Below are 14,139 nucleotides of genomic sequence, written 5' to 3' on the forward strand. Positions count from 1 at the left end.
CAGTTGGAGCGCAGCGGCACGGTGGATCGAGCGCCGCTACCCGCGGCTCGACACGCATCTCTCCCTGCAGTACACCCGCTCGCGTAACCCGCTCCAAATGCTGTTAGCCCTCCGCACCCAACAAGTAGATTGTTTTAATTATTTAAATCCTGCGGGTCTGCCTCCCAGCTACAAAACCAAATATTTTTTCGACGGTGGCGATGACCAAGACGACGGGCAGGTTGCGTGAGATGTACCCGTGAGAAACCGTGGGCAAACCGGAAACGGCTTTGGGGGGCTCTGATTGGCCAGTCGCGTGGGGGACTTCCGGGCGACGAGCGAAATTTTCTGTGGCTGCAGGTCCGAGCGACACGGCAAGCGACACATGCATTTTGCTTCGCTCGACGGCGTCGCTCGTCGCTTGCCGCCGTCGCCTTCGCGTTCGCGTGAGTTTTCGCGTACATGGAGTCCAGGCTTTAAGCATGGTGTAGCTCCAGGATGATATTCAGGTTTTGAGCCTGGTGCGACGCTTCCGCTGGCGTGCCCGCCGCAGCAAAAATACCGGGGCTTTGCATCGCAGAATACATTGAATGTAAACCATTAAACAATGAAAAAAAAAACGAAAATTACAAAGAGACGAGCGGACGCGTCCCCGACTCATTTCGCTTTGCCGGGAGGATGAAAGTTTGCAGTGAATTCTCCTAGAGGCGTTTTCTGCATTTGCTTTTACTTAACTTTTATAAATGATTTGGAGAACGCTGGTTGTGTAATACTCTGAGGATGTGACGTTTTTTTTTTGCCAGCGGGAACAAAACTATGGTCAACTGTGCAGAGTGTATCGCGTGTCATACGCCAAGCTTCGCAAGGTTAAGGCATTTCACCCTTTCTTTTTGCAAATAAATGTGAAAACAGAGGCGTCCGACGCAGTAAAACTCTCCTCCCTGCATGTTGGCATGCCTTCCTGCCGGCGGGCCTTCGGGATGATGTTGGCCTTCTTTAGCACCCATTGTCTCCTGTCCATTCCTCTCCTGCTTCACAACGTAAAAGTTTTGTAGCGATAGCTACACTACGCCCACCACTTCGCGAGGTCGGCGTGGCTACGCGCTGAGCAGTGGCACCACCGCTCCGCCAGCTCTGCGCATGCGCGGAGTGAAGTCATAGCCCGCAGCTGGTGTGCGCGCCGCGCGCCTCGCCGCTGCGCCGACGGCGGAGCAGACGCCGCCCGCCTCGTCAGTTGTGCGCATGCGCGAAGTGACGTCAGAGCACGCAGCTGGTGTGCGCGCCGCGCGCCTACATTACGTTAGCATTTCGAGCTTTCAGCGTGGCGGCGCCGTGGACACCGTGGCAACTGCCGGCAGCGCCACCATCCGGCTGCTGCACCCTCCAGGCCCAAAGGGCCTTAACGCAGCGTGCCCGGGCTGCGGCAACCGCCAATGGGGTGCCTGACTAGGCATCCCCACCTAGTGGTTGTAAGGGCGTGACCCTTTAGGTCACGGACCCCAACACCTCTCTCTATAATTAATAAATGTTTTTACCACCACCACCAGCAGCGCAGCGCGCTGGCGAAAACAGGGGTGAAGGGAGTGGAAAGGGGAGACGGGGAGAGAGTGAATTCACGCCTATGGACGAAGAAGAACGCCCAGCGAAACGCAGAGGTGAAGGACTGGCTTTGCAATTCGACTGAGTGAGTTCCGCTCAGCCAGCTGTAGATATCGAGTAACCCCAGGTTTAACCAGAGCTATGCCACAGCCATTTTTTATAATGCGCAGCTGCAGCGGTGCTGGCGACTGGTTGAACTGTTCGATCGCAAACTCCGCCGCATTTTTTTGTTACCAGCTGCAACTGGTTTCCAAGTCCCACGTCAGCGATGAAGCCACCAGCGAAGACCCCAAAGATATACGCCGGCTGCCGTCGGAACGCATCCTATTATCTCATTGTACATCTACGTACTAATATTCGCGCACATTGGGGACTGTGAGCCATATAGTCCGTACCACCGTGGTCGGTACATAGGCACTATTCGGCCAAAATGATCGCAACCGTGTCCTATTCGAATTTCTATAAGACGTGGACGTGTTCATTGAAAATGCGCCTGTCTCTTTGGGAGCGCTTTTAGAGAACGCCGAGAAGAATATCAGCAGCTCATGTGAAGCCGGCCCGATTAAAGCATTTAAGGATCTCAAAGGCCTACAAGCTGTCGTCGATGTTCTTTTTCTTGACGGCTGCGAGCCGCATCCAAGCTTACACGAGGGATAAACGTTCCCGATATTAAGGCGCTCCTTATGACCGTGTCAATAAAGAAAAAGGCGGTGGTTTAGAAAAAATCGATAAACATAAAAAAGAAAAGAGGCAGCCCGAGCTAGAAATGACATGGTAGACAATCCATGGCACTTAGGTCGTGCCAGCACAGCGAGGAGACAAGTAGCTAGTAGGAAAGTACAGATCACGATCAGAGAAGACGAGAAATGCGTTCCATAAGCAGAGCGAATAACAACGGCAGATACTTTCCAGACTCCCGTATAGATAGATGGCGTAAAAGTAGCAATAATGAAGTGGCAGCAGCCTTTGCCAGTGAAGAAAACCATGTTCTGTCCGCTTCATGGAAAGCAATCCAGCTGCACAATGACAGGCGGCTTCAGGCAAAGTTTCCTATCTCTCTCTCTCGCTCTCCTCCTTCTCCTCCTCTCGCCTTTAGCGGAGGCGGCGTTCTGCGCTCCGAAGTGGGGACAGATGCCGGCGCCTGTCAGGAACATCGTTCTTGGCGCCGACCGCCGGAGTTGCGCGAAGTACACTTTGCCGTTGTTGCTGCAGCGATCGGGGGAGGGGGCATTGGCGGCGGCCCGGGGCATATGGCAGCAGTAGTTTCTCTCCTCGAGAAATGGCGCCGCTGTCGGAGCAAGGCGTCGAGAGGAGTCTGATCGGAAATACTGCGCGGGCTGGGCCCACACGGCGTGGTTAACTCGCAGTGAAGGATTCCGGCTGTGGCCGCTCTGGCTCCTCGACACTGGTGTGGAGAGATGCTTCAGCGCCGCCAAGAATACGCTCGAGCGATAGATTCCATCGGAATGCACTTGGCGCACATGCCGCCGTCACTGTTAGCGACGTAAAAACATGCAGCCGGGCACCCGAGTTGGCTTTAATTGTTTATTGGCTTACTTAGTTATGCGTTTATTGATTGGTTGGCTTATTGCATAAGCTTCCTTTTTACTCGTGCTGCAATTCGCACAAATGGCGCTAGTGTTAAGGGCTTTTGCTTTTTTTTTTCATTACACTGCACGCAAGCTCCTTTGACGGCATGACAGGATTGAATAGCGCACGAACTGTCTGCTTTAATGGGTGTTTGTAAGACTAATTGGGAATTTTTGCAACAGGCTGCCCACTCTGCAAGGGCTGCTCTTAATTTTTTGCTTTTACTCATTGTTTTCAAAAGGGTTACACCTACGTATTGCGCTATTCATACAGCTGGAAGAAATTAGAAGCTAACGCATATGTCGTGACCAATCCGAGTGAGGGCTCTATTTTTTTTTTTCCGAGGGAAGAAACACGCCGTAATTCCGACAGAAAACACGTTGACCCAGTCATCTGACAAAAAGTTTTTCATTCTCCGATCCCATTACTGTGGGATGCGTGCAATGCTTGTCTTGACGTGTAAGAAATATAAAGCTCTGTGTTACCACAAAGAGACACATAGATACCTCCCATCTGAAAGAAGTGCGGTATGGGTGCAGATGACCTAAGGATGCAAAACGTCTGGAAAATTTAGGAAATTCGCTCTCTGTTATTGCTTTACTATTTTTCGGACATACATAATATCATTAGGTGCAGCGTTCAGACAATGCAGAGACTAGTGTTGAACGCAGGTTGTTCGAATATCACGTGTACTAGCAGTGGTACTGCTGGGCACGAAACTCTCCAGGACGCGTCATCGGGAACCGAAGCTGATAGCACTGCAATTAGCCGCTGGCTTGAGGCTACACTTGTCGACGTGAAAATCGGACTCGCATGCTATTATGTGTGCTAGTGATAGCAGGTTATCGTTAACAAACATGGCAGCTATTAGCCAAAATCGCGTGCCTTGCGTCCTGGAGAATTTTGTCCTCCATAGTATACCTTCTGTGCTAACCCTAAAAGATCACGTAAATAAGTGTACGTGTATGGATTTAGAATGCGTGCAAACAATACCTATTTGCATGCGCGTATTCGGATTTTAAAAAACGACAGCTTATCATTTTCCGTTGACCAATTTCGCCGAAATTTTCTTGCATTTTCCGGTTTGTTCCATCGGCTCTGCTTTTCCTCCTGCCAGTAAAGAGTGAGCTTTCCCTCTTTTTCTTGCTGGTTCTCCTGAATTTTCCTTCTTCATTCAAACGTATCACAGTCGCAGTTGTCTTCCCGCCATGTACAAAATAGTTTGTCTTTTCTTTGTGTTCTCCGCAAAGCACTGATCTGTTTCCAGTACGTGCGTGAGTGTCTGTGTTGCCTACACGAATGCTCGATACTTGTCCCAACAGTCCGGAAAGTATAAGACGTCACCCAAAAGTAACAATGCGAAACAAATGCCCTTTATCTTGGACCTTTAAGTGCGAAAAAAATTAATATAAGAAAACAAACATTGTCATGTGTTACTGTCCGGTTTAGTCTGTTTATTGTCCTTTCTTTCTTTTTTGCTACGCAGGTACAGAATCGCAAATAACCTTCGCACAACACGAAATCGACGGTGCTACGGTGCTGCGTAGAATCTGAACCACGTGACAAGAAAGGGCAAACACGGCATCTTGCACTTCGTCAAAATAAAAAAGTAAGTATTCTCGAACACAAGTGCGCTACCTCCAAATACAAGAACAAATTTCTATCGCGCGTAGAATTTCCAGAAACAAGCACGCCACATCAGCCCATTTGGGCGCACACCACTGGCAGCCTTTCAAAAGAAAGGAACGCAACTGCGCGAAGGAGCAGCCGAAGAGCTCAAGGAAAAGAAAGTAGCTAAGTCAGCAAAAAAAAAAACGCAAGAAAAAAAAAGTAAACCCAAATTTGGCTTGGGTTCCTCTCTAACGCTCGGCCACGCAGTTCAGGCAAGCGACAGCGCGGCTGACGAGCGCGCCGACGGCTTCGTCGTCCCATTTTAGGCTGTTGTTCCTGGTCTCTGAGCCGGTAGGTAAACTCCGTTACATGGCTTCGGCCTTTTCACCTTTCCTTCTCTCTATCCCGCGCCCTTTCGCCCCGACAGCACTAGCGTCCCCCAAACCGCTGACGTTGAGAAGAAGTGCAAACATGTGGCGCCATCTACGGCTCGCGCCGAGGCAGATCACCCTTCTCCGCCTTTTGCTTTCCTCTTTTCCGACCCGCTATCCCCTTTTTCTACCCTTTCTTTCCCTAGCCTCCCCTACGTTCTTTCGCGTTGGTTTTTTTCCCGCCGCTTTTCCCTAGGTAGCCGGCCTTTGCCGCGCTCCCGCTCCCCGCTCCGGGCAAGACCGATTGGCAAGATTAACTGCACCTTGGCGCCTTCTTTCCCTTGTCTGCGTTTTTATTTTAGCCTAAGCCCACTGCTTAATGCGCATGGGAAAGTAAGCTGAACTGAATTCCAGTGAGCGACGTCATTACTCCAGGCGCGTGCTTCTTTCGGCAACGTAGGACACCAGGTGGCGCCACTGCCGAGCCGGAGCTCGGGCACCACCGCTGTCGCCGCGGTAAGAGCGACCTGTCAGTGTTTCTACGCTCTCCCCGGGAAGAAATGGGTTCATTGGTCTTGAAAGGGGGCCCTCCTTCCTTTCCGCCCATTCTAGGCCCGTCGTGTTGTTGACGCAAGGCCGGAGCGGAGCTCCCGGCTCTGTTGTCTCAGCGAGTGCGACGACGCATCCCTCGGAGCTTCACAGGGCGGCCCTGTGTCGCGTTGTTTCAGACAAGACAGGCTGGGACGGCACTCTTCCCAAGTGGAGTGCGTACGGCAGCTAAGTGCAGCTAAGGGGAAAATCGAGGAGGGCCGACCGGAATGAAGGACAGACCGAGGCAACGTTGCACGCGGGGCGCAGTGATGACAGGACAACAACTCGTAGATTAGGAGCAAGGCTGCAACATCACCACTTCAGTCACCCTCGCGCTACACAAGGCGTTGATGTTGTCCGGTTAAAATTTTAGAGCTTGCAAGGGTGTTGCTTTGACGTGCCTTGGGCGGCCCGTTCGAATATTCCACGAGCGGAATTTAGATTCAGTACAATCTATGTGCGCCTCATACAGTCGATTCTTTGTGACGGCCGACATAAATTTAGGCATGGTGCAACAAATTTCATCTCAAAACATAACTTATTCGTTGCCTCTTCAACAAAACTGTAGCAGGCTAAAACAAAACAATAATACGCCCATAAAAGAAAACTTCTAAAGGAAAACAAACGAAAATGAAAGGAGTGGGGAAGGAGGTCATCGCCATCAACGCATCCATACCAGATGAATAGATCCAATCACCTTGCTTACTTAAGTATTTTCATATCGTTTTCCGGGTTACCCCTTGATAATTTAGGCCTTTTGGAACGATAGCTCCTAAGGCGAAGATTCTTGGACCATGCGTTGTAGTGCCTGTCAAAATTAAGCGTTCTGTGGACACCTCAACCACGCCGTGAAGGATGCGATGAAGGAGGGAATGAAAGAAGAGTGTCTTGATTCACTTAAATACCGGAAGCAGCTGCGGCGGATCCTAGCTGAAAGGGACGCTTGCATTTCTTCCGCAGATGGGAAAAGGCGCAGGCGAAACAAGCACCGTCGCGTACGCATCAACGCTCGCGCTCGGAGCGATGGGCCGAGGCCGAACGTAAGGCGCGTGCGATGGTGTGAACGACGGCAAGATCCCAAAGTACGGGCTCGCCGTGTAGAGCACATCCGTTAAAGGCACCAGGGGGCGTATTCTATACGCTGACCATTTTCCATTGTCCATTTCACGTGCATTTGTTCCTCTGTCATTGGTCACTCAGATATACCAGCGCCTTTCAAGCGTCTGTGGGAAGCGACCCGGTCACTAGGTGGTAGGCGACAGTTCTTCACCGTTGCCTACCATTGGCTGTAGTATGCAGCCGATGTTGAGGTGCATCGCAGTGCTCGGGGAACAGCGGCGACCGTAACTTACCACTGGCTGCCATTGATTGCGATATGCAGCCAACGATGAGGTCCGGTCGTCAACTACCCAATGACCGGCTCGCTTGCCACAGACGCTTAAAATCCGCGAGCATATCTGAGTGACCAATGACAGAGGGAGGACCAAATAGATGCGAAATGGGCAATGGAAAATTGACAGCTTATAGAATACGGCCCCAGGATCCCATAGTTGATGTGCTTGTGGAAGGATTGCATCCATCATAATCGTGTCAGGACTAGCTAAAACATTAATCCCCAAAACATAAACCGCAAAATGATTATTCGCAAAAGCACGATGGAAAAGCTGTTAGCACTCATCATCCCTATTATCAGGAATACGTAATCTTCATTTTTTTCTGTTTCTTAAAAAGCTGTCCTCCTTGTTACCACTTGGAAGGTTTACCAGACGTCTAGAGCACGATGTCAGTACTTCCTTGGTGAAGCCAATTTTAGGGCTTTTGTTGCTCCTCTACTGAAACCCAGAGTTGATCAAGTGTTCTCAGCTCCTGAAACCCACTGTTGCTGAATTCATCTAGAAATTATGAATATATCAAAAGCGAGGTTAACAATACACTAGAGACGGGTAGCTACAAAGAGGAGGCGACACGCTTATCTTTTGAGTAAGTTGTGTACTTGAGAATTTCTGTTCGTGTTGGGGGAGACTGTTAGAACTGTTGACACGATGAATCCCTGTAAATGTGCTTTCTGTTGGGAAGAGTAAGTACTGGGCTACCGATAATCCAAGTGAACGTCTTAGAGAGATGCAGGTTTAACGAGGCAAAAAAAATGAAACGCTCATCAAACTCGTGTGTGTCGGTACATGCTTGGCTTCTGCTACCACAGCGTGTAACCTAACACTAGAGAGAAACCCGCGACGCATGTAGCCACATGCGAGCGAACGCTAAAGCAATGCGCACACGAGTAGAGTGTTTTAATGCGAAAGCATTAAAAGCATCATCAGGAAAGAAATTGTGTCTTCGGTCATAAACTTCGCTCATTGGCTGGAGAGAAGGGAAGTCACCAGACCGAATAATTCACATTGGCTGGAGACAAGTGACGTCACCTTCGGTAACGGCATCAATACCTTCTCATGCAATCACATTTCCTACCCACAAGGTAATTAGATGTCGATGTGAAATTGTTGTTGGCAGAATCGCAACTAGTCAACCGCGGAATTCATGTCCGCAGTTGATCTGATAGCGCTGCAAGAAAATGCCAAAAGATCAGCTTTTTAGTTTTCTCTCTCAGTTTCGTTACACGCTTTTAAGACTTCATTTTAAGAGACGCAGGTTTAGTGGCTCGGCGACACGCGCACCTGGCTAGGCGCATATTCTTCCGCCTGTGTCGCCCTATGTGGCACCTCGGCATAGTATCCCCAGCGGCGCTACAACGACATTTTGGCTCGAGCTAAACCAGCTTACCCGCGCAATGCGCGCAGCCGGTCTTCAGACACAGATGGTTTTGCTCCTTGCTTACACAGGGGCACTAATCTCCGGCCTCACCAGCGGCTTGCACGCTCCTTTGGGCCCGTGCGGGGCGCGCCTGTGAGCCCGCGTCGGCCTTTACTTCTCGCGTAACGGTTTAAAACCGAGCCACAGGGCCCACACACTTCGCGTGAAGCAAGCAGGAGATAGAAAGAGTGAAAGCGAGTGAAGCGGAGAGAAACTGCCGGCGCAACCGAAGCCATGCTCGCGGCCCCCAAAAGCAGCTCATTTAAATACTGTTTTCTCGCTCTCACACCCTGCTTCCTCGAGAGTGATTTCCCATGCAAATTACCGGATCTGCCTTGTCGATGGAGGCTTGTTCTTCCTTCCCCTTCACTTCCTCCCGACTGGCTCTGCCTTTTCATTTCGGCACTAAACTGGCCTTTGAGGTCGGCCCGTCCTTTGCCCGCCTCCTTTCATCGCATAGCTGCCTCGGTCAGTCTTTTTAATGACGACCGTTCGGACGTCCTTTTTTGCGTGCGCGGAGAACGCGATCGATGAGCAAAAGAAAGAGAGAGAGGACGCCAGGAGCAGACGTGCGGAGCGCTGCTTCTCGCACTCACGCCTTTCTTTTTTTTCTCTCTCTCTCATCTTATTTTTCTCCGTACCGTTTGCTTATCTCTTTTATCTTGTTTTGTTGTTTTTCCTTTTCACTGCATTTTTTTCTTCACACTTTCGCCGTTATATACTTCACGTCCCCACCTCTACGCCTCGCTGTAATAAATTTCGCACTCGTAAAGGGAGCACATTCCCGGCCGAAACGAACAAAGCTACGCTATAAAGTGGTGCGCGTTTGTGCGAGCGCGAGCGCGCTCGGAGCGCTCTCTCGTGGCGGCTCCGGGTCCTGTTCAAGCTCGATCACGTCCGCAGCAAACGCTTCTGTTTGCCCTCGCCTGGGCGGAGGAGTTTTCTTTATTTCTGCTCGTGTCGGTGCCGTCACCGCTGCTGCCACCGCTGCCACCGTCTTGGAAGGATAATGAAGAAACGACAACCCCCCCCCCCCTCCATCTCTTCCCATCGTGAACTATTTTTTTTTTCCGTGGCCCGGTATAATATCCCTGCTGTCCGGCACCCGTAGTTAGCGGAGGGTCAGCGCTCAGTTCGTGACTTTCCCTCATTTGTTTTCAGCCGCTCCGCGTGAGCCATTTGGTAAAGATGAGAGAAATCGAGCGCGGAGAAAAATCGGGCGAAGTTTCTCGGGCCGGACCGCCTGAAATGAGGCTGGCGGCAGGTCAACACTTCATTTAGCGCTCTTCTTCCGCGTTTTACTGTCCTTTTTATTTCCTTCTTATCATTTGTGTTCTTTATCAGTTCGGGGAGAAAATAGGAAAAGCCTTGTTGACTCTACTCGCAAAGTTTGGGTTTATGAGGAGAAGGAACGGAATCGAACGATGTGCTTAGCATTTGCACGTTGCTATTCGTGTGTAGTCCGCGAATAACGTATGAACGAAAGGGAAAGCGTCGAACCGTAGCTTGTGCAAATGAGGGCTTTGTAGGTGACAACTCGAAGGACCGAAAGCAAAACTGAGAACGTGCGATCGAGGACAGCCCATAAAGACCGAGCTCTAGAACTCTTCTGTGACGAACTTTCAGCCTTCGAATTGTTCTGTCTTATTGCTGCGAATGTGATTCGTGCCTGTAGTATGTTTTGTTGATTCATGCTGTGCTGAAATAAAATTTTGTGTGGTTTGTGCTTCAGGCTGGTAGGCAAATTTCAAAGAGAAAAAGTTGTATTTAAGATGTCCCCACACGCCCTTTACAATATCCGCCCGGAAAAACGGAGTTTTCAGTTCTCAGAAGAAACACGTCGTGGGCGAGCTTAGGCTTCGAAGCGAACTGGCGCAGTGAAGAGGGAAAATTTAAATGTACGGAGGGAGCGGAAGGGGGTGGCAAGGTCGCCCCCAGGAATTTCTGCAGGTAGGAGTGCCCATCATCCAGTCTTTGTTGGTGCTCCAATCAGGTTTTTGACAAACTCTCCAATGCAAGGACATTATCAATGTAAAGTATAGTGTGGCTTAGCTAGTTGGCTTCATACAGTCAGTCTTGAAGGTTTTCGTTTGAGTAACCTAAATCCTGTCACAACAGAAGTCACTGAGTGGAGTGGCTGACTCCTGTTCGTGAGAATGAGTTTATGGAAACAGCGCAGCAGACAGGACCAAGAAAGGAAGACACACACACGGACGCTGCGTGTGTCTTCCTTTCTTGGTCCCGTCTGCTGCGCTGTTTCCATCCGAAGAATGTACCAACTAGCCCGGCTTACTCCTTTGTTGAGTTCATGGGTTTATGGGTGTTTAAAGTCCCAAAGCAACTGAGGCTATGAGGGATGCCGTAGTGAAGGGCTCCGGAAATTTCGACCACCTGGTGTTCTTTAACGTGCACTGACATCGCACAGTACACGAGCCTCTAGAATTTCGCCTCCATCGAAGTTCGACCGCCGCGGCCGGGATCGAACCCGCATCTTTCGGGCCAGCAGCCGAGCGCCGTAACCATTCAGCCACCGCGGCGGCTGTGTTCGTGAGAATGATTAGCAGTGTTGAAACAGGCTGTGCGCAGACTTTTTAATGCAGTCAATCAGTTCTCGCGTACGCATGTTTATAAAGCTGCCCATATTAATATAAGATTTATATGCATTAAAAAATGCACATTTGAACAGTATTGATAAGAAAAATGTTTTAAGAATCAATAAATATTTAAATACGTAACGTTGAATGAATAAAATATGACGGAAAATTTAGCGGAATTAGATACGAATAGGGTGCGCTAGCTTTTCGGTTTTCCTTCTCTCGAGCACTACCCTATCACTAGTATTAAGTTGCTGTCTATGCTTTCGTGTGCTTGATGTTGCTTCTCTATTAATGCATGTATGTGTGGGTGCTTGCGTTTGTATGTATTACGAGTATGTTGCGGTAAGTATTATTAACTGAGTCGAAACCTCAGCAGCCATGCAGGCATTGCGGAATCAAGGTGTAGCAGAGCCTTATGTGAAAATGCTGGAAGATACCTATAGCGGGTGCACAGCTACCATAGTCCTCCACAAAATCAACAATAAAATTCCAATAAGGAAGAGTGTCAGGCAGGGAGACACGATCTCGCCAATGCAGTTCACCGCCTGTTTACAGGAGGTATTCAGAGGCCTCGATTCGGTACAGTTGGGGATAAGAGTTAACGGAGAATACCTTAGTAATCTGCGATTATCTGATGGCATTGCCTTGCTAAGTAACTAAGGAGATGAACTCCAAAATATTATCAATGAGTTAGACAGGCAGAGTAGTACTGTGGGAGCAAAAATAACATGCACAAAACCAAAGTAGTGTTCAACAATCCCGGAAGGGAAAGGCAGTTTACAATTTGTAGCGAGGTGCTGGAAGTGGTAAGGGAATACGTCTACATAGGGCAGGTAGTGACCGCAGATGCGGATCACGAGAGTGAAATAACTAGAAGAATAAGATTGGCGTGGAGCGCTTTTTGTAGGTCCTCTCAGATCATGAATGGCAGTTTACCAGTATCCTTCAAAGGAAAAGTATATAAAAGCTGCATCTCACCGATACTCACCGATGGGGAGAAATGTGGAGACTAACAAAGTGTCCAACATGAGTTAAGAACAGCGCAGCGAGCCAACGAAAGGAAAACTAATGGTGTAACGTTAACAGACAGAAAGAGAGCAGAGTGGGTTATGGATCAAACACGGGTTAATGACATGCTACTCGAAATCGAGAGGAAGAGGATGTGGAATTTTTTTTAAAGAAAAGAACAAAAGCCCCTAAAGGGAGGGCTCCTATTTGTCCAAGCGTCCACGGGCCTGGACTTCAAGAAGAGCCCTGTTCTTGCCAGCGATTGAACGCGCTGATTACCGGGGATCGGAGTATGCCCAGGAACTCACGTGATCGAGGGTTACCTCTAGGGTATGAGTGTGTCCTAATGCGAGAATGAGTCGGGCGGTTGGTGTGATAATGGTTTGCTGATACTGACAGTACGCAGTTTGGGAGTCGGCACAGATTTCACTGATGTTGGGATCTTGTGTAGCGTGTAAGAGCGCCAAGGTCGCGCCCTCAGCCTTCGTAGGGTTGCTGGCGTGGAGGATGGTTGCGGCCCCCATGGTGCCACCCTTGTAGGCGGCAACAGCGGTATAATAGCCTGGTAGGGTTTGTTAGGCCACGTTCACGTAGAGGATGTAAGGTCGGCATGTGTAGTGTTTGGTGTAATATTCACCCCGGGCCTGGCGTGTGCCACTTTGTAGCTCGTGGTTCATATTTCTGGGTAGAGGTTTGATGTGCAGTTCGCCCTGGATGTCAGGTGGGATCATGAGATAGTTGGGGCAGGTGAGCATGTGTTGTGGGCTAGGTGATGCTGTAGGAGGTGTTCGCCGGTTTCTGTGCGGAGAAATTTGCTTGGGCACGGCATGTAATGCGAAGGCACGATAACCGATGGCCCTTAGGCGTAACAGACAAAATTCTAAGGGAAGGGAAGCGTAGCAGAAGACGGTAGAAAGTTAGGTGGGCGGATGAGATTAGGAAGTGCATCGCTTAACAGCTGCACCACTGCGCCAGGAGTGTCATGAGGACTCACCGCGATCTATGAACGTTACGTAGAGAATGACCAATTCCACATATATGATACATATATAGGCGTGTAAGCAGAACCTGGGCTGAGCATAAGTGCCCTTTCGGTTTCTTTGGCCCTTAAATTAGTTCTTAAACAATACCCCGGCCAGACCCCACAACAAGCATCAAAAGATCTTCCACTTGGGACAGAAAATTTGGCTGAAACGGGGGCAGTTTCTCTTCCTTCGGCTTATTGTTTTAAGTGTTTTGTTGAGCATTACCACTAGGAAACTTTGTGCAAGTGAAGGCGCAGGTCCTGAGTGAGACGTCACTTCACTGTGTTACATATCTTTTTAGTAAAAAAAAAAAAAGACGGCCAGCCCAACTATATACGCAGGTTGTCCGTGAATGAGACAGTACTCGCCATCACAAGTCTAAGCTTTCGCAAAATGGGCCAAGACGCAAATTGAAATCGCAACGGAATACAACATTCCATAAAACAAAAAAAATCAAAAACATTTGCTCGCGAAACCTTGTTGAAGGGGTCGTTGCCCGCAAGTCACAGCTCTCGACCACACTTGTAGCGAAGCAATGTAAATGAAAATATACCTACCGTTTTATTAGCTAAGCCACAGTCCTACCGAGAATTGGGTCATTTAGAATATGAGCTTCGCTTGCCCGCCCGGCGCAGAGCAATCACAAGACAGGAGACAGTTCACCGCAGTCGGCCTCCTCCAGCAGCAAACTCCCACTCACACACACGCACACGAACACACGGCATTACTTTGAGGTGAAGGTAACAGCGTGGAGACCTAATGGCCGCCTTTCTTTTTTCTTCTTCTCATCGCTGTCTCCTTTCGCGAGGCGCTCTCCTCTGCACTCGATTTCAGAGAGTCGGTGCCGCACTAAGCTCGCCTCCGCCACTCGTGGGATTCCGCGTGCATTTGTCTTTATTACCCTCGCAGCCGAGCCTGGCAGACAAAGAAAAGCCGCGCGCGCGAAGCGAAGATACG

The 14,139-nt window shown here is 49.6% G+C and overlaps 1 protein-coding gene across 2 annotated transcripts in view; it reads left to right on the plus strand.

Annotated features, from left to right (window-relative positions):
* LOC144093539 (neuronal acetylcholine receptor subunit alpha-10-like) overlaps window positions 1-14,139 on the plus strand; it is a 284,484-nt gene that overhangs the window by 84,107 nt on the left and 186,238 nt on the right. For both annotated transcript variants that reach the window (XM_077627065.1, XM_077627064.1), the window contains exon 2: window positions 4,655-4,777. The gene's annotated coding sequence lies outside the window, so the exon portion shown is untranslated. The remainder of the gene's footprint in view (window positions 1-4,654; window positions 4,778-14,139) is intronic.

The sequence above is a fragment of the Amblyomma americanum genome, chromosome 6, assembly GCF_052857255.1.
Source record: "Amblyomma americanum isolate KBUSLIRL-KWMA chromosome 6, ASM5285725v1, whole genome shotgun sequence".
In the NCBI taxonomy this organism is placed as follows: Eukaryota; Metazoa; Arthropoda; class Arachnida; order Ixodida; family Ixodidae; genus Amblyomma; species Amblyomma americanum.